This window comes from Bactrocera latifrons, unplaced genomic scaffold (genome assembly GCF_001853355.1).
Source record: "Bactrocera latifrons isolate USDA-ARS-PBARC rearing strain unplaced genomic scaffold, ASM185335v1 scaffold_18, whole genome shotgun sequence".
NCBI lineage: Eukaryota > Metazoa > Arthropoda > Insecta > Diptera > Tephritidae > Bactrocera > Bactrocera latifrons.
In genome coordinates, this window is record NW_017535296.1 from 1730081 (window position 1) to 1750080 (window position 20000).

Consider the following 20000-nt stretch of genomic DNA (forward strand, 5'->3'; position numbering starts at 1 on the left):
TTAGAACAACGGCAAACAACAACTACATGGGACGCTTTGAAAGGTACTAACAGTACATGACTATCCTTACATGGTCGTAATTGCAGCTAGTACGAAGCTTGAACGCCTTCATATCAGCGCAAACGAATTTTAATATATGCTTTATGGTGGGTCGCTCGCTCACTTGACTGACTATCGATCCTGCTGCCATACCTTCGAAGCCATTCATCTCTCATCCATTCATTCAATCCATTCCTTAACCCTCACCGCTCAAGCGACTGCCGCTGCCACACTTATATTTGCTCGCGCTTAAGTTTGGTGTAGAATTTTTATTGTATAGTGCTCCGCAGTCGTCAATAAAGGCGGTGTTCGAGCTACAAGTTCGGACTCTATGGCTTCTACTTTTATGTTGCTGCTGCTGGAATTTGCTTGTTAATGTCACTGCTGTTATGTATGCTCTGCAGTTTTTTGGTATGTCTAATGCTGTCATGATTCAGAATTTGATTGTTTACTTGCAGATTTGATTGCAGTTGCTGAATGCGCGCACTTAAAGGACATTGGTATAAAGATTTTTTTATGGGAGTTTTGCGAATATTGCAAACTGTGTTTGAGTTAGAAGACATTTGCAGTTAAAGTTATCAAATTGTGGAATTTAAGCAAAATAAATATAATATAAATATGTATATATAAATATTCAGTTGTCAACTATTTCGGAATTTTATAGTTTTGAGGTATAGCAATAAATTGAATACTATATCACATTTGCTTCATCAGTATTCAATTTGCTTCGTATATATTTTATTAGTTAATAAAGTCTAGCTCCAGATTTATTAAAATCCTCAAATTTTCATGAAATTTACTAACTTTTCTTGTGAATATGTTACTTTTGTTGCGTTTTGTGGTCAAGTAGGTGGGAGCGAGCGTTGTCTTGAAATGATTTGGTGCCATCAATGATACTACTTTCTCGGTTAAGCTTTTTGTAGATAAGTTTTCTAAGTTTGGCACAAAAAAAAACTGCTAATGAGATCAAAGCCAAAATTTTTTGTTTGCTCTTGAACTAACCTTGGCTATGTGTGTATATTATACTACTGTATCCACCCGTAGTTATTTAGTAGGAACCGACATGCCTTCGCTACCCCTAGTATTTCCGCTTAGAATATGCTATCTGAGTTTGGCAAATGGATATAGAAAGAGAGAGAGAGATATCAAAATCCTCGGATATTATCCTCGCCCTATTCCATTGTGAACCCGTCGGTGTTAAAATAGTATTCTCATCCCCTATTAAACCACTCCTCCAATCACGTCTAGAGGGTACCTTTCTTGCTGACGAAGGGATTATCAGTTGTATAATTAAGTTAAAGCACCCAAAGCAAAACTTAAGAAAAGATTATCTGATCCATTATTTGTATATCTATGTGTGAATTACTCGACAAAGATCTTGTCCTTTGATCCAGATTACTTGCGCAAGTCAAATGGATAAGCATTTTCTAGATTGGCGCAACTTTTTTACGTTCGAATGCACTGTGTTAAAGTCATCGTGTTGCCATCAAAGGAATAACAGAAAATGTCTACAACTGTTATGGATCGTTTTATCACATATTGCATAGTGTTTTGGGTATGAAGCATGACAATGCTCTTCTCGTACCAAAAGACTTGAATGTTTTATAAAATGGCGTCGAGTAACGGTCCTACATTCATCAAAGGTTCATTACCGGTTCTGAATATGATGTGAAAATTTTCCAACAATCTAGAGCAAAAGAAGCTGTAATTGAGAAACCAAAATTCGCCGAAAGTACCGACATTCATATCAACCAGGGCCATTAACAAGCGTATGAAAAATTTATTTATTCAGCGGAATGTCTATATTGGTTAAATGTGACAATACCATTCAGAATATATCAAAATACATGAAAATTTATTTATTTTTTTTTTTGTTCAGGCCGAGTCGAATTTGATCAGATGATATAAAAAAATCTTTTTTCATTACGGCAGAAAATCAGAGCCTAGCACAGCTCGCACCAAAGATGTGCTTCGATACAACAAAAATGTTAATGTAATATATGTAAGTATATAATATAATAAGACTTATATATCAATGTTTCATAGTGACTTTAAAAGTTGACTAGATACTAGAAGAAACGAACTTTTTTACGTTACCGCTGTTTAATGGGTGTTCAATTATAAGTGAGGAGATCATCACAGTTGGAATTTACTCTGTGATTCTACAGGATAGTTACAGGGGCATTCAGAAGGACTGTGGGCCTCGTTGTGTTTATGAAAATGTTCTAAATGAGAAGACTTCCATATATAGTATTTTGTGTCTTTTGAACAAGTATCCATTAATTTGAGAGAGAAGTAACACCACTTTGTCTAGGTAGCTGCAGTTACTATAATTCTAGAGCCAAAAGAGCGGCGTCCAATTGTGGAGTGCTAAATAAATAAAATAATTTTAACTGTCGGCCGTCGACAGACATTATCAAATTTAAGAAGATACTTTTCATATGAACATTGTTCAATTAACAAAAACTTATCATATTTTATTCTATATGCCAGGTGTTGGAAAATCTGTTATTAATTATATAGGGACTAGGTCTAGTTTTCACTCAAAGTTGTCTACAAATTTTAGGCACAAGTACACTTCGTTATGGGTAAAATATGTACGTTCTCTGATTTTCATTGAGACAACTCAGATATTGGCCGATATATGCGATACAAAGTCACCCGGAAGTTTGAAAGTCTTTATATTAGGTATATGGGGGCTCAGGGAAGTATTGACTCGATTTAAACCATTTCTCTCGACATTCTGATCAATTGTATTATATATATATAAATAACCATTTATCTGCCTCGCTTAGTTTCATATGATACGTACAACCCTTAGGTGAGCAAAACGGTTATACTCTATAGAAACATGTTGAAAAAAGTATAAAAATAAGAAATTTATTAAAAAACATTTCCTTGAACTGAATATAGTCATATTTTATTATGCTGTTTTTTGCAGTGGATAATTTTTAATTTACCGCTAAAATCTTAAAATATTTTCATAGAATTTAGTGACAGAAAATCTATGCAAATTAAATTTTAATGCAACGAGATATTACTACTACGTTTATTAAAATTTTAGCTGTTTTTGATATACTCTATACTGCATACATAAGTCCATACATATGTGTATATATAAACATACATACACATATGCTTGTGTTCGTTGTAATGCGCGTTTTATTGAAACGTTAATTAAATAGTTGAGAATAAATAAACTCCGAATTAGCCATTATTGAATAAGTTTATTAACACATAAACAGCGCTGCCAGATTGCTATAACAATAAATATGCAAATTAAAAATTAGCAAGCAAATTAAAATCACAGCTGCAGTGAGGAAATAATAACAAAAACCATCGTAATCATAGAGAATAAAATTTATTTAGTGAAAAGCAATGACAATTCAACTCGAACCCCGACACCGACACCGGCAGCAACGTGCAAAAGAGGGTCAAAAGGTGATTATCAAAAGAGTAAAAAATATATACATACATATATAATTACATATGTATATGCTTTTGTGTATGTGTGTTAAAAAATTAGCATGAATTGACAGCAGCTAATTACTGCACAGTAAATGATTAGCATGCTGCAAAATAGATTAAACAAAAATAATAATAAAAAAATAAAAGTTTTGAGCGCTAAAAAAATGTAAATGAGTTTCTGCGGTCAACAGAATTTAGTTTGCGCCTTATATTAACTGCTCATCAGCGGCAAATCTATGCAAATAGACATTAGAGGCCAATAAATAAACACGCAATAAAGGCAATGTGTTGCAACTGCGCACACATATAAATGTATTTATATATTGGGGTGAGCTAAAAACCGCTCCTTATGAATTTGTGGGTTAAAAGGGTCTATATATACGTAAAAGTATACCTGCAAGACAGAATGTTTGGCTGTATTTCGAATTTGTCTTCATATTTGTCATTAAACAAAAATATGACCTTTTGACCATTCAAAAATAAATGAAAAGGTGCGAATTTTTTTAGAGCACTAAATTTGCCAAAAAAATCTACCTCAGGAGAATAAACTTTGTTTTCATTAAAATATCATTTTAAGTGATAAATTAAATAGGTTTGGTTTACGGCTCACCCTAGTATTCAATATATATATTTGATATGAATATGCTTACAAATCAGTGTATGCAAATATACATACAATCATATACATACATATTTATATGCAACAAACTATGTAAAATAACTGTTAATGAAATTAGTTTCCGAATTAGTTTGAAGTTTAATATGGCTGAGAAAAAAAGAGAGAGACAAAAAGAGGGCGCAGAAATGCCACTAAAGGGTAGCATGACGCTTTTGTCACTCATACTCCACAACTGTATATACGAGGTGTGTTCAAAAAGTATCGCGAATTTTGTGTTTTTTCAAAAATTATTTATTTATTCATGAATATCTATTTTGCCCCCTACAAAGTAATCCCCATGAGAAATTATACACTTGTGCCAACGGTTTTTCCAATCTTCGAAGCACTTCAAAAAATCTTTTTTGTTTATCTCTTCAGCTCCTCCTTCGATGCCGTCTTTATCTCGTCAAGAGAAGCGTAACGTCGTCCTTTCATGAGCCGCTTCAGTTTAGGGAACAAGAAAAAGTCACAGGGGGCCAGATCTGGGGAATACGGTGGCTGCGGCATCATTCGTGTGTTGTTTTTGGCCACAAAGTCGCGCACAAGCAACGATGTGTGAGCAGCGGCGTTATCGTGGTGCAAAAGCCAATTTTTGTCACATCTTCTCGGCCTTCTAAGAACATTTTGTACCACCGATAAACGTTGCTTCGGTCCAAGGTAGCTTCTCYGTATGCCACAGTCAACATTCGGAATGCATTCGCGCACTTAATTTCGTTTTTCACACAAAATTTGATACAGGTTCTTTGATCCATTTTTTTTTGAATGGGTAAAATTCGAAGACGATCCAAAACACGTGCAAGAAAAGCAGCTGTCAACAATTAAATGAACATTCAAAATGGCCGAGCTKGTCGGCATAAGTGAGAGACATGAGTACCAACATAACGCCACAAAAAATTCTAAATTCGCGATATTTTTTGAACACTCCTCGCATACATACACACTATATGGATTATATATGGATTTATGTATATGTGCGTATGTATGTATAAAATTTTCACCACGCAGCAGGTGGGCGGCTGGTACGACATCATTAGTTCGGCTCGTTTGCATAATTTACAAAATTTAAAATAATTAAATCTCCGTTGAATTTTGAAGGTGGAGAGTTTAAGTATTGTTGTTTTTACTGTTGTGAGGTTAACTGTTGTGGTTGCGCAGTCATGTCGACATAATCTACATTTACTAAATGACCGTATTTATATATCGATGTTTACTACATATATGAGTACAAATGTATATACGCAGCTACATGAATATACGTAAGTAGATAGTAAATATTTATCGCCGCGTTGTGGCGTAAAAACCACAGAGATGCTTTGAATTTGCAGAGGTGTGCTGTGGATAGTTTGTGTTTTCGGGGCGTAAATCAGTAAACAACTAATTTTAATATCAGCGTGTTGATAAAATCAAGGAAGAGTTGCTAGCTGTTAATGAGGTTATTTTGGTTGCAGTAGAAGGCGGTAATCTCCCAGTGAACATACAATTGTTATGTAGCTTTAAAATGCTTTAATAATGTATAAAGATTTGAAAAGATATTCATTTCAGGGGGATATTATTTGCAATATATAATATACATATTTATATTATGACGGTTTGGCCAAGAAATGATCCACAAGTCCATCAGGACTTAAAAATCAAATTTAATGAAACGAGTAAATAACATTATGAACGAAACTAGTGTATGGTCATTACATCACACGCATACTATTAGGTAAAGTCTTTTGCACATATCCTTTGTAGTTGGATATCGGCAACAACATAGTGAAATGCCTATCTAATATATTACTACTTTCGCTATTTTAAATGCATGTCTAAAAGTGTGATATCCTTAGATCCTATCAAAATCTTCTTACCTCCTTGAACTCTATGAGCGGATAGAAGAACTCCACATTGAGCAGTGTTGTTAGCATTTGCGGAGGAATGTTAAGCACTCTTACAATCGACACTGCTTTTTTGTAGGGAGTTGGCGATCGCTCATTGGCATACCTTATGAACTTGTGAGACCTATGACGGAACTCGTCACTTTCATACCTCAGAGCTGGTCTACGCATTCCTCTGAATACCTTCGTAAAAGCACCGGAAATGGCAACACCGCTTAATGGCACTAGCTACTACGTTCGCATACGCCAACGAATGGTAAAAAGCCTTCAAATATGGTCGAGATATCGACCTCTTCAGCTTATGAAAATATTAAAAAAGTGGAGTATATGTTGCATGAAAATCATCATGGAAGTTAACGATAGCCGCCGCATAGAAACCTTACCATAACTGTAAATTAAATTGAATCTTAGCATTTTGCAATTACACTTTCAAATCTTAATTAACGTTTTTGATTATTTAAGAATTCAATATGCTTTTTCCGTTCACAATCCAATAATCTATTATGATCAAAGCAATATATATATAATAAAGATTGGATTTGCATCTGGCAATCCACAGGAACCACACGTGTTCTTATTTTATTCGCGCGTTCGCGGATGTAAAACATATATTTTTTTAAAAGTTCACTCGACGCGGGAATTAAATTGTATGTGTTGGAGAGCTGACAAAAGAGCTCGACATCTCTCGTGAGTACGTTCGACTGATTTTGGTGGATACTTAGGGTATGAAACGCGTTCTTGCTCGACTCGTTCCGATAAAGCTGGATTTTTTTTCAAAGAGTACGGTGTTCTCTGATCTCTTTGGACATATTTGATCATACGAACTCCGTTCCCATATTCATGGAGAGCATTATATCTATCGATAAGACATATATTTATGAGTTTGACTTGCAAAAATGTCAACAATCATCGGAACAGACGTGAAAAAAGGAACCAAAACCAAAAAAAGCAAGCCAAAGCCGCTAATAAATTAAGGTGATGTTAAGTTTTTTCGATATTTGTGGTTTGGTACATCATGAATCTGTTCCAGATGTGCGAGTTTAGTATAGTATTGGCCATGATCTGATCTGTCTCCGAAAATACATTATATAACAAGTAGGCGATTATTGGGTAGAGAAGTGATGAAAAGTTGTAGGCAGTATGATATTAATAAAACGCAGTCGAGGAGACACTTGCCTACCACGTTTCATAAAATTTTCATACTAATAAAATTATTTCGTTAGAAACCTGTGCTTCCTTGGAAATAAAGTTTACTGTATCCTTTAAAAATTCAACAACGCAGGCCTTCTACTTTCATTGCAAAATATAAAGAATTTGTTCGCATACATATGAGTATCGAAAACATTGTTATAAGGCAACATTAAATCCTAAATTATTATCATTAGTTAAAAATATAACCTGCTTACTCTATTGCACAGCTTTACATTGCTTGTTTCTGAGAAACCGTTCATATTAAAAATCAACAAAATTTCAAAATTTTTCATCGTTTTTTTTTTTTAGTTTGTATTTGTGCTTATTGGGTTTATTGAATGAAAGCTACACATGCACGCATATGAAAAGCTTGCGGTTTGCCAATAAGCTCATTGCGCTATAAAACGGAAACGGAAGCATGTAAAGTAACACATAAGAAAAATTACAAAAAATTTGCTACATATTAATTAAAGGCACGACAATGTTGCACTGTTGTTACACAAATACTCAAACCGATCAAGTTGAAAGTGCAAAAGCAAGTAAGCAGACGAGCTTAAAAATGCGTGACATGCCTTGCACCTGATAGATAACAACACATAAATTAATATGTGCATATCACATATGCATGTGTGTATAAGTGACTAATGGGTCACTTTAGGGGAGAAATTTACAACAGTTGTGTACATTATTTTCCACTTGACGGCATTTGTCAGGTGTTGCTAATCCGTTTAACGACAGATTTTTTCGACGTTGAAGAAAATTATCCGGCGACATGTTGTGTCCGCTGTTGTTGCTGTCATTTATTTTCGTTGCTTGTTTTTATCATCTTATATCTTATTTGTTTATTTTGCGGTTATATAAATACCAATTGTTTCTATAAATACAATCGCATTCATTGCAAAGTGATTTGCCTATTAAAGCATGACATTTACTCCTTCGTACCTTTAATCCTCTGGTTGTTGGTGCGCAGACCTTTTTTCATTAATTTGGTTAGATTTTATTAGCTGATTTGCATGCTAATAGGCCGCTTAAGCCTCCAAAGCAGCACATCAGCGCAACTGTCAACCTGCTAATTAGTTCTTTGATGTTTTGTAATGTGGTGATTTGGTTGCTTTTTTTCAAATTGGTGGCAGAACACCCGCTGCGGTGAAAGGATTGGATTTAGAAAAGGCTGTGGAGGATGAGCAATATTTAAACTCATCATTAACACAAATGAGATTTTTTGAATGGAAAACTTTAAAAGAGAACATTTGAAAAAATTTTACTAACATTTTTATTTAATGTTTGTGATCGCTAGAATTTTTTTAATATTTATTTGTGGTGACATTATGATTCATTGGCATGTCATTGTATATTGCTGTCTCAATTAGTCCTCTCTTCTTCCCAACAACCATTTCAAGACGAAACATCATAATATACACTCGCTTTCGCCTACGACACACACGAGTAACGCACAAGTATCTTTTTCAAAGTGGCAGTCACAAAAACTTGTCAATTCTGCAACGATGAGATATTTACTATCAAACATATCGTCACAAGCTGTACTGCAGTAAACTCAATAAGACAATCTACAACAAATCGCACAATAGAAGAACTTCTTACAGAAGTAAACGAAGAAAACATAAAGAGATTTATATACATTATAAGCAAAATTTGTTTGTACTTTGAAATATAAATGTTTTACTAATATCAAAACCATAATAACGTAAAGCTGATGGCTTAACCGCTAGAGCTATATATATATAAATTGTAATTTGTAATTAATTTACTTTTTTCAATTTTATTAAAAACAAAAAAAAAAAAAATTTTAAATTTAGATTTTTCACATATTCCAAAAAAAAAAATATTCCCATCAAATAGTTTTCCCGAATTCAAATTATTTTTAATATGTTCTGGCAACTAGATCGGATCAAGCGGACTATGCTACTTTAAACGCGTTTTTCTTGAAACGGTCATCACGAGACTTTTTTCCCACACTTTGAAGAACTCCTAACTTTATATCGATCATAAGCAAATTTGTGCTTTTTGAATTTTTTTCATAATCGACTGCACTTAAATCCTTTCTAAATGCGATATCATTTACAACGATGAGAGCCGTGAACGCGTGTCACAATTTACCATTGTCTAACTGTCACATTTGACATGTCGAAGTGCAAATTATGCTACCTTCTTTGCGATAATACCCAAAAGTATTGCCAAATCGTCAATTCAAATTGTTTACCCGAAGTGTGCCACCCAAAGAGAATTATGAATATTAGTAATAGATACTCAAAAGGATTTGATTCAATAATACGACGGCTGTGGGCTACACGAATAAAATAATAAATCGAAACTTATTATTAGAGATTAGTAGAGCATTCAAAGTGCTGGTGGCTGCAGGCGTGTCCTATGGAAATTGCGGCACGGTTGTCAAGCGTAACTTTGAAGAAAGTATACTAAAGTACTTTGAAACGACGTTTAGGCAATGCGCGATCAAGTGTTGGAAATGTGTGTGGTATGCAAATGTTAATGGTGGTGGTTGACATTTTCTTCGTTTGTGTTTCGATTTTCTAGCAATATTTGCTGGTGTTGTATTTCGCTGCTTACACACACCTTTTTTCTGCTCCGTTCGAATAGTTTTTTTTTTTTCTATCAGACAGTTGATTGACAGCTAGGCACGCTTAAATTGTAAAAATTTGACAGCGCACTGTGCTGACACGCGTCGCGTTTAAGAAAACCAAAATCCGTCTATAATTTAAGTATATACGATTATTATTATTATATCCAACTGGACCAGTAACTGTCTATCAAACTTTCAATCTAAGCATATTTCACGCATTTTGTGGTTAAATAATTACAGCAGGTCTTTTGAAAAGGTTTTTACTAGGGTGAGTTAAAATATTTATGCTATGAGCGAAAACATTTGTATAAAATAACCTGGTAAGGGCTTCTGATTTTTGGAAATTATCTTTGTAATACTTTCCATATTTTGTTATTTTAACTAACTGTTTTAATTAGTTTCCATAAATTGGCATGACATCGCTTGGTGATGAGTTTCTCTACTATACTTCCACCTTAAGTAACAATATAAAATTATAAGGGGGATAGACTTCTAGAAAACAAATTAATAAAATTTGGACAAATTTTACTCTAACAAAATCTTAACAGATTTAAAGAAAAGGAATCCAAAGACAATAAAATATTGAACATAATTTTGCAGAAAGACTATGCGGATTTAATAAGAGAGCTCCAAAACTTTTTTTTTTTACATGTTCTTTAGTAATGAGTGACATCTAAGCTAGAGTAAGAAAATTGGGATAATTTTAAAGAAAAGATGTAGACTAAGTTGTATAAAAGTATGCAGATGCTGTAATTTTGGATTCTAAAATATACGATATGTTTAATAATGTTGATAGAACTTAATACAACTCTGAGTTATCTGGAACTTTAAGGGGCTATAACAGTGTGACACCTTTTAAAAAAATGTTTCTTTTTGCTTTTTCGATACCTTCTAGAAGTATATCTACAAATATTCTGTGAAGTAGGCAAGTACGTAACTTGATTCACATTTTGGATGGCAGCATTCTATATATATAAGTAAAACCTTAAACGTGATGTTCTCGAAACAACATTTTTCAAAACTGCTGACGTCATAACTCAACAAGAAATTGACCGATCTACTTCAAATAAAAACTAAATTTGGCTTTAAAAAACGACCAATTTTTGACTAACACACGATTTTTTTTTTCAAAGAACGTAATAATAAATTTTCAAATTTTTCTTTCAGCTTCTCGTTCGGATTCATGCCAGCAGTTGGGGCAATTTTTTTTTGGCACCTCCGAAGACAGCCTCCGTTATTTTTCCAAATTTTTGTAAATCTTAAAATATAGCTGAAAATATGCCTTATTACGTACAAAGAAGTTTGAAGTATTCAGTCGCGTACTTTCTCTTAAACAAATTCACGAAAATCGCCTAATTCTTCATGCGCCACAATGCTAAAGCCCCTTAAGAGAATTCTATCAAATATTATATATAGGTTTTGCGCCATCTAGTGGAATTCCATGCCATGTCAGAGGAGTAATTAGATCTATTGTCCCTTCAAACCGAAAAACCTCTTCCTTCTATTTTTCTTTCTTCGTTGGCAGTACAATCGTGGGTTGATCTAGGCCTATAACAAATAACTTTTCCTCTTCCTTAATGTCAGACAGTGGCTATTTCTATTGTATGCATGGGCGTCCTACCTTCAATGTTCAACTATGGATCTCGAATTGAAAGCGCTTTTCTGTAGCTGTAACATCATCTAACCAGCGCATTTGATGAATTTTTATGCGCTTAACCATATACTAATGTGAACAAATTGAATGGTGAATTTTGTCCATTTCATCTCCTTCAAAGTAATCAACTCTCCTGCTGCAATACATTTATGCCAATGACTTTTCCAGTCATCATAGCACTTGGAAAAATTCTCCGTCGTGATCAGATTAGATACTTCTTCAATACAGTTTTTATATTCTCTATTTGCTGAATAGCCAGAAGTTACACGAAGTTAAATCAGGCAAATGCGGTGGTTGCGCCACGATATTGAATGTCTCGAAATGATCAAGAGTAACCAATGCAGTATGAGATGGTGCATTAGCGCACTTTTTTGTTACATAAATTCAGACATAGTAAAAATCTAAGAATTATCTTTTAGAGCCTCATGAATAATGAATATTTTCACGTGAAATTTAGCATAAATATCACTAACAGTATTACCAACTTACGGCCTTTAATTACCTACTTATACAAATGTAAGTAGCTCCTGTTGTCAAGGAATAATTTGCGCTTTATTTCCAGTTTTAGATAATTGGTGGAATTTAGGCTGCTTCCGAGATATAGGAAGAAATTAAGATTTTCAAATTTGTGGCTTGTATTTTTTCTGTTATTAAAGCCTACGATGCCAATGTGATCTGCATACCCCAGTTTCATTGTACGAGTACTGTTAGAATAGACAGTGGCACTGCGGTTCAGAATAGCGCTGCGAAATACTTTTTCTAGCATTATGGTGAGGGAAGCACTCTGTCGAAAACCTCGCCTGGTATCGAACGAATCAGAAAGGAAAGAAAGAAGCAGGCTAACAAGTGGTTTAAAAATTTGAGTATTAATATATATAATATATTTAGAGTTTTGTTAAAAAATTTTTGTTCCTTCGCTTTCATGACTCGTTTTTGCTCGAGTTTATATTAAATTTCCCATGGTATAAATCACTTTAGAAATCTCTTTTCGTTTTATGCGTTTAGAAGTTATGTTGTGGTTACATAAATTTCATAAAACATGTAAATACCTCACTTTCATAAGGGAAATTCCGAATTCGACTACTTTTTATTGTACCCTCGTACATCCAAAAATGGTATTTAGATATACTTATGGTAACTATTTATACAGTAATGAGACGCGAGAACGCACGCGTTTGATGGGTTAATTTAATTGCAGCACCCGCTTGAACCTTAAATAGTAAGAAATATGAAATTATCATTTGACAACTAACCACAATCCAATTGAAATTCTATGCCACACAGCAGAACACCACGCCATTTATATGTTTTTTGCGCGAAGCTAAGTCCTAGTAAAATAAAATGCCATGAAATTCATATCACATGACATCCGTTTAGTGCGGAAGAGGGTGAGGGCGTACGCGTGTTCACGCTACAATTTCCGCAAAAAGGCAATTATGACAATTTAATCAGCGCAGCGACCGCAAATACGTCAAAGCCGAAAAGCACAAGCACACAAAGAATACAAATCTTAATAATAACCACTTACATATGCTGCCAGATCACACAAAATGCTCGAGGGCAGCATAACGGTAAATAGCACGAAGCGCTAACATAATCACGGCATAATTTGCGCTAATAACGCAAGGTAACGCCGGCATGTTTTTTTGCTAGTGGAGAAGAAATATAACAACACAACACGGCTGAAGAAGCCACTGGCCTGCTCACCCTTAACTCTTCTAATATGGATATGTGCGCGTGTGTGTGTACGCGCATTGCATATCCTTTGACAGCGGGTTGCGACTCATATTACACTTTCGCCTTCTATTCATGCCCTTAGGCTTCTGAGCATATATGTACCTTTAGCCTGCCCATTGTACTTTTGCTGGCACTTTTTTTTACTTTCCTCAACTCCATTTATGTTTTGTGTGCGCATAATTGCTGCTGGAAAATCATAACTACGCAAACATAAACGTAATAAGTCACGGCATGCAAGCCATATCGATTTCAGCACATCTAAGCCTTGTACTGTGCACTATTATTTCTCCCGCTTGTCGTGTCCTTTTGCCACTTACGATTTTGGGCCATAATTGCCCAATTTGTGTTCAACAACATTTGGTTTATTTTCTTCATATTCGTGTAATATTTTCGTGTTAACATGCACTTGTGCCAAGCGCTCGTGTTAACCCATTGCATGTTTCCACATCATTTTCCGGTACTGAAAATGCTCACTTAATTAGTTTTCTATAAATTTCGGTTCACTAATTTTCTGCTTTTATACTATTTTCATAAATATCTTCAAGTTTCACTTAACTTGTTATTGTTGTAATTATTTGGTTGGTAATCGGTACAAAGTTTCTTGTGGAATGTCAACAGAGTGGTGAACATAGCGACTCTAATCTTTAAACGGGTTTATCTCAGAACGGTGTTTTTTAAAACGGTTTCCCATCTGAAATCAAGAGTTTGGAGAGTACATTTTTAACGTCACTTTCTAGCGCGCTATGTAAGATTTAAAATTTTTTTTTTTTAGTATTTTTATACGAAATACTGTCAGAAACAAAAAACCAAATTGATACTTTTAGAATTAGAAAAAGGGGCTTGACTTTCTTTCAGATAAATAATCCTTCTGAAATTTTTGTTTTAGATCAAACTTGCGTCCGCAATCGTGGACATCGTACAGCACTTTTTTCTATGGGTCATTTCAACAATTTATTTAACTATTACCGAGGAAATAAACATAAAAAATCGTTTTGTATTCTTCGTGAATGTATTTATATGTATATAAAAAAAAAAAAACCGGACCGATTAGTTAATTTCCATATTAAAAAAAAAATTGCGAAAACAGTGATTTTTCGGAGGGTCACACTGAGACTGAGACGATCAGTCAATAGGAATAATGGACGCTGCAGTTTATGAAATCTGAAGTATAAATGGGCCAAGCGTTGACTTTAGGTTTTACTCTGTTTGTGAGCATCTTTTCTGTTGAGAACACAAAAAAAAAATAAAGTGCTTCAATCGATTCGAGCCTATAATGATGATTAACCCGGCTGTTTCGAGTGGATTTCTAAGAAATTTTAGCAGCATCCGTTAATTTCTGTTGTACTATACGTAGTCATAAATAGGTCATACTGTGTTAAACAAGGGGACCATGCAGAACTTAGAACTAGAGTATTCTGGGTTATTCAAGTCGTTATTCTTCTTCATATTTATAAAACTTGATATACTTCCAAAGTGCCGGTCAGAATTGTGAATACCGTGTTTTAGCTTTCAAAATAACAATACTAATTCAAAATACAAGGTAAGATGACTTTTAGAACATTCAGTAAATGAATTTTAAATGCTTCAATTGCCTCCTGGCGCGATCCCCGAAGCAGATTTTTTAATAAAAAAAATAATAATTAAAATAAAATAAAAAATATATATATAAATAAAAATTGTCTGGCCGAAGACCATCGTTTGGGTTTGGCCATAAAATCAGACAAAATTATAGTAAAATGATATGGCTCATTATAGTGGTGAAAACTCGATTAGTTTTCTGCTCACATTTTCCTCTACATCCATAAAAGCTTGTTGACAATATCCGTTATGATTAAAATATTATGCTAGGTCAAATTGCTGATAATTTCAGTTTCGGCTGTGACTGCTGGTTCGCCGAATATATGACTTACGAGCTGTTTTTGCAGTTCTCAACGATTAAGCTATGACCAGACACCAAAATGAGTCCGCTGATGAATTGGCATGGTGCTCTTTCTAGTGAGGAAAGGCACTCCTTGATTTACTTTGAGCATAAGCCTGTTTGAACTTTTCATATATACACCACTAGTGCTATTTATTAAATAGCCAATGTTAGAGTTGTCCGCAATTCACCGGAAAACCGGATGAAAGATGCTATGAATTGCTAAAAAGTATTCCTATCCCAGCAGTTAATACATGAGCAAGTTCAGTATATCTCTTCTTTCTTTCATTTCTTGATAATCTCAAGTATTTTTTTGTTCGTATTACTTATTCATAATACTCTTAATTTATCCCTTGTACAGACAGTACGAGAAATCCAAAATAAATAAAATGTGTTTATTGCTCCAACTTTGAGATTTTTTTTATTTATTTGTATAAATTTCTTTATAATTATATTTAATATATATATATAATGTATTTCGATAAACATTCATGAGATCATAATAATGATTTTTATTTAATATACTTAAATGCATATTTATAATATACTTTTTTATAGTTCTGGTGTTTTTATATTATTTGTTTTGTATACATATTTCCTATTTAATTTCATTTAAATGAATTTCATATACATTTAAATTCACATTTTTTAAATATTATAAAAATCATTAATTTCATAACATCTTTTCAACTGTTTATAGACTAAAAAATATATTTTATTTTACAAATATAATTAAAGCAAATGAAAAAATAAACAAATCAAATTTGTGTAAGCATATATTGGAAACAATTTTAAAAGCAATGCAGCTAAGTAAGGCATACACGTAATTTATATACATTTCAAAAAATTTAATTTTAATAATTTTTTTAACAAAAAAGTTTTAGCATAAAGTACTACAAAAATAAATTTTAAAGCGATAAGTGGTGGCTAGAGAATCATATATTATGCAATTTATTTATTTATGTACTTTTAATGTATATACGTTTAATGTAAGTATATAACTTGGCAGCACCTGACGTGGAAATTTGGCAACAACGCAAAGCAAAAGCGAATTGCGGTAGTGTGCGGTAAAAAGCGAAAGTGAGTGAGTTTTATAAATGTATGTCCTTGTTATTATCTACAGAAAAATTAAACTAAACTTTTATCCCCAGAAAAATTTTGCGTAATTTACAAAATTACTTAGCTTATTCTTAACTAGTTCACTAATATAGATCTATATGTCTATTAATTCCTAATTATATATACATAAAAACCATTTGTTTCTTTAAACGTACCGTATTGTTACTTTTTTTGTGGCTTTGTTTGGCAATTTGCGCGAATGCATGACTTTCTTTATCAACTATAAAATGAGAATGAGCATATTGATGGCAATTGATGACAACGTAAAAATTATTTTATGAATATTAAATAAAAAAATACAATACAAATATTTTTTATTTATATAAATGCAACTTCATCTAACTGGCTAAAAATGTTACTAAATATTAGCAGAATTTTTTAAGTGTATGCGTTTTTGGACACTCACCCCAGGGGCATTCAAACAGCGTTAATAAAGTGGTGAAGTAATGAAAACGATGTAAGTGAAAATTGGCAACAGTGCATATTAACCAAGTCACAACTGTGAGCCCGTGAAAATTGGCAACTTGCACAAATTAAACGAAATATTTCCAAAACTAACTTTTTTCATTACTTTCAGTAACGCTTTGAAAGTTCCCTTAATTGTGTGAGTACAAAATATACCGAGATCATTGTGAAAACTATTAGAAATGAGCGCACGTTAAACTCAACTAACAGTAGCTGACCGTTCAACTCAAAATTGTATGAAAATATTCATATTTCTTGAAGCTTCAAACCTGTTTTGGATTTACGTGGCTCATTTGTTAAAAATTTACAAATCGTTCAATTAAAATTTTATTCGTTTGGTTTCGGATCGTTTCGTATTTTTGTTTTTGTTGTTTGTTGATTATTTGTTTCCGGTTTAAAAAAAAATAAATGTGTCTATTGTTGTTGTAATATTATGAGAATATTATTGAAAAATATTTTGCTTATTGAGTAAAATGGTTTGAATCGAGTATGTGCTGAGAATAAAATATGTCTGAAATGAGTATGAGTATATGTATTTAACTTAACGGAGAGTTAAGAGAGCTTTCTATGTATTTTGTGAGAGCTTTATGGTAATTTTGAAGGAGAGTGGCTAGTGTATAAGCTTTCAGAGGAGTTTACACAATTTTTTCACATTTTTATAAATATCTAGATTTTATATTTGAGGAGCTTTCAGGTGCAGATCATTGGCTTAACAAGTTTTTATGTTTTAATTTCCAAAATTAAGTTTAGTTTATGTACTGCAGTTTCAACAATTAGTTAAAGCCACGCTACCGTGAGGTTTTTGGTAAGAAAGAGTATTCTGTAAGCTTGGTGAAGAGCTTTTCTGTAAACTGACAGTGATTTTGAAATACATCGAGAAACTTACATATAATTTACAAAAGTGTTTGAACTCAGAGATTATTATGATAGTGCAATTTGAAAGCTTTTAACGGTTATTTATAGTTTTAGACAATGTAAGGAAACTGTCGAAAAATGTACTCGAATTCAAAAAGTATTTTATGTGAAATTTTCAATTATACTACAATAAATGTATGTATGTATTCTGTACATCTATAATAAAAGTTTTTGTCCCGCTATTTACAAACAACTCTCACGACAAATGTGATTTAATATTATTAAGGGCAAAATAATATTGTAAAAAAAATTACAACTAGGCACATATTCTTACAAAACTTGAGTAATTACAACTATTTACTATGTACATATATATTGTCCAATTCAACTAGCAATTAATTAATTATTATATAATAGCGAAAAATCGTCTAATGACAAGAAATTTTTGCAATCACCTGCCTTTACTGTGTTATTATTTAACACACTTTTAAACTATTCGTAGCCGTGAGACTTAACGAAACTTTAAAATGTTTAAAAATATAAAATTAACGGTAAATATTTAATTTATGCATTAAACAAAACTTTAACTTATAACTGCGGTTTAATTCCATTGAAGAATTAGAATTGGTGGTTGTTGTAATAATGCTGGTGTTCTTGTTGTTTCCTTACCTAATGATTTTTACGGTTTGAGTGGCATTTGTCATTGTTCAAGTTGCGCAAATTTTATTACACTAACTTAACTGCATATATCATAGATTTTATATGCAAAATGCAAAATAAAAATAATTCTGTAGAAAATTATAATTTATTATATATTTTTCATCTTGAGATCATTGTGATTTTTGGGAATTGTTTTAAGATATAAATTTTATGTTTATTATTTAAACTATTTTTTTGATTCGATTTTTATTTGTTTGCATAAATTGCTGTACAGGTTTGCTAAGCTTTACCGGCAAATTTTATACACATTATATCCTATAAAAATTAAATATTGGTGTATTAAAATTTTTTATTATTACATTGTGCTACGTGAAATATAATGTTGCTTTTCATGCTTATCGATTAATTTGTATGATTTTACGATAAATTAAGCTCAGCTATAAAGATTGCAAAAATGAGCTTTCTTTAAGTTTGCTTTTTCAAGTAAATTTTGTTATTTATGCTTATACTCTGCTATATTTGTAATAAAATCTGAAATGAATTTGAAGTGTTGAGCTTCTTGAAGTTTTCACAACGAAAATATAAACTATTGTGTAATTTAATGTAAACGAACTGTTGATCCAAAAGTATATTGCATAAATTTCTTTCACTTCATTTACTTTGGCTTGCGAAATCCATTTTGTGTGAATTCTGTAAATTTTCTGCGTATTTGAGATCAGAAAGTGGTTGTTTTTTAAATTCTGTTACAAGTTAGTTAGTCAGTTTTGTTTTGCAAGTTGGATTAGTTTTGTAAATTGCAAAATTTGAAAATGATTTGATAAGTGAAAGCTTCATCAAACGCTGTATATGTTAAAATTGTGCTTTAGAACACTTGGGAAAAGCTATTGATTATTTCAGAAAAGATGAGAGCAATGTAAGTAAACTTTAAGCAAGAAGTTCTGCTCAATCTTTTTTAGTTATTTTTATAGAATTTCGATATGGTTTTGTAAATTGAAAGATTTGAAAGTGAAGAACTTTAGGAGAAAAAATAATGCTAGCGGACTGCTGGGAAAAGCTTTTGATAAGCAAAGTATTGAAAATAAAAGCTTTGCAAAAGCCTTTGCTGAACGGCTTTCGTAACATGTTTAACTTTTTTAACATAGTGAAATCTTTAAAGCTTTGTAAATATTAATTAAAATTAAATGCTTGAAATAGCTAACTTCTTTTGAGCGTTTTTCGACTAATTACAAAATTTTAACAAACAACACAACAGCTATACCAAATTTCAACATATTCGAATATTCACAAATATTTCCAGAGTACTTAAGCAATTTATGCAAATAAAAACAAAAAAGTTGTTTTGAGACCAATTTGAAAATTATTACTGCAAGTTACAACTTAAACCTAATTGTTTTAATTTATTTATTATTTATGTCTTAATTATTTTTTGTTTTTATGTTTTATTTATTTTCTGTTTCAAACAAAATATTTTTTGTGTTTTTATTTATATGGTTATGTTAATATTTACTTCAATTCAATGCACTTAACATGTTTCTTAATTATTATTTTACTAACTTTTTATTCACATTTTTTTGTTGATAGAAGCAAAAAAATATTAAATTTCGCTTTATAGTTTCCTTTTCCTTTACAAAAAAGTACGTAAATAAAAACATCACAAAAATGGCTTTCAAAATTATAACTAAGCAGTATTCTGCGAACAATTAGAGCTAAGCAAAAAATTAACTAAAAATTATTTTATATATGTAAGTATGTTTTTATAT